This window comes from Schistocerca nitens, chromosome 4, assembly GCF_023898315.1.
Source record: "Schistocerca nitens isolate TAMUIC-IGC-003100 chromosome 4, iqSchNite1.1, whole genome shotgun sequence".
Lineage (NCBI taxonomy): Eukaryota > Metazoa > Arthropoda > Insecta > Orthoptera > Acrididae > Schistocerca > Schistocerca nitens.
The window spans coordinates 367,756,538-367,758,687 of record NC_064617.1 but is presented as its reverse complement, the minus strand read 5'-3'; the positions used below and the strand labels follow the sequence as shown (position 1 = coordinate 367,758,687).

Sequence of the window (2,150 nt, the reverse complement as noted above, 5' to 3'; positions counted from 1 at the left end):
GTGTCATTCACGGCGTTAGTGACACTATGCGTCTCATACGATAGGCAACTCTTATCGACGCATCTAATTTGTACGACTGGTAGGTGAATGAGATATGTCTCCTTGCCCAATGTAGGTGTTCGTATGAATGTGAATGTGATCACTGCCAAGGAAACGAAACGAAGGAAACATAATACTTTTTCACATAAGCTGTAACAAATGAACGCAACAGCTGCACAATCACAAAGTTTGTCTGCGCTCTGTCAAAACATATGTTTTTAACGTTTTTGAAGTCGCTTTCCGTTCTGGAAGTGTTGATCTGGAACTCCTTCGTTGTAACATACTTCACAGACGTTTATTTGTGGTTTTCATTTCTGTGAGATGTCTAGGTGGTATCTCGCCCGCCCTCACTAGTCATCGCATTTACTTGCGGCGGTAACGTACTCTTACCACATAACTCATACTCTATAACCAATTTATAGTATGACAACTGCCAAGATTACAGAAAGGCAACACACATTTCAATGACCAGACGGACAGTTCATAATGTTGTGAAAATAAATAAATAAATAAACGGCACGAGAGTGGTTTAAACATGGCTCGCCCGCTTGGCCGTCCAATACCATGACCACTTACCCACGTCGTTGCTGTTTTATTCTGCTCCATATTGCACTTCTTGTTCTTAAACAGTTCACTGTTACTGTTTTGCTTTTTATTTACAGTTCAGTAGATCTTCTCCCTGTTTTCATGCTTGATATGTGTTCAGCTTTTGACTGGCAATCCACTGGCGCATCTTACCACTAAATACGAGAGGGAGTTGGGGGTGGGAGGGGGTGTGACACACACACACACACACACACACACACACACACACACACACACACACACACACACACACACACACACACAGAAAACGAGGTGGGAGACTTTCATTTATAATTTTAAGAGGTTTATAGATGCTTGCTAGGCTTCATTACTAATAGGAGTTGCTGCGGCTGTTTACTTTACTGCTTTTCCTACCAGATACTGCCCTTTCTGTAGCTGACTAGCTCGTAACTCCGAGCACTGCAACGAGAGTACTAGGATACTCCAATTAAATAACAATAGATGTACGTATATCACACCAGTCATTACTGGAGTTATTAAGTCTATTTATCACTGAAAACTGCATCAAATTCCATACAGAAGTTCCTGAGATTAGCCATCATATACAAACAGAGAAACGTAGCAGAAGTGTTTAAATTATAGACAAGATGATTCAACTGCACCTACCTATGGGTTCTATGCAACCCGCAGGGCTGCAAAATCCACCCACGAAATTTTCATATTCTGTCACTCGTTACGTGCAAAATATTAGTCTACAGAAAATATGAGCAGGACTTCTTTGTAGTAAATAAACTGGAGTTAAGTTTTGTACTGGGATGCGTTTTCGCTGGAGGTCATGGTTTGCGAGTTATTCAAGAAAAACGTGTTTGAAGGTAACTTTCTTGAATAATTTGAAAACTACAACCTTTAGCGGAAACTAGCCCAGTACAGAATTTAACTACATTAAGTTTCCTACAAGGCAACGGCCTTGCCGCAGTGGATACAGCGGTTCCCGTCAGATCACCGAAGTTACGCGCTGTCGGGCGTGGCCGGCACTTGGATGGGTGACCATCCGGGCCGCCATGTGCTGTTGCCATTTTTCGGGGTGCACTCAGCCTCGTGATGCCAACTGAGGAGCTACTCGACCGAATAGTAGCGGCTCCGGTCAAAGAAAACCAACATAACGACCGGGAGAGCGGTGTGCTGACCACACGCCCCTCCTATCCGCATCCTCAGCTGAGGATGACACGGCGGTCGGATGGGCCAGTTGTGGCCTGATGACGGAGTGCATGTTTCCTACAAATAGGCCTTCTTCACTTTTTCTGTAGGGCTAATAGTTCGCACATAGGAGAGAATATGAAAATCGTACTCCTTTCATCATTTGGCTCTTTCTCAGCTGTACTTTTTTCGCAGTTTCTCTCGTACCATTTCTTCCTCTCCCCTTTTTGTTCTCACTCTTATCTATAGAGACTTAGCTGTGTATTTTTGCAGGGGATGGGGGGATGGGGGAAGGGAGGGAGGCCGTTGTGGCCTCAGCAAGACCTAAATGATACATAACTCTTGCAGAATACTAGGTACGGGCTCTG

The 2,150-nt window shown here is 44.0% G+C and overlaps 1 pseudogene; it reads left to right on the top strand.

Moving 5' to 3' along the window:
• The first annotated feature begins 1,542 nt into the window (after positions 1-1,542).
• LOC126254190 (5S ribosomal RNA) lies at positions 1,543-1,660 on the top strand (annotated as a pseudogene).
• The last annotated feature ends 490 nt before the right edge of the window (positions 1,661-2,150 follow it).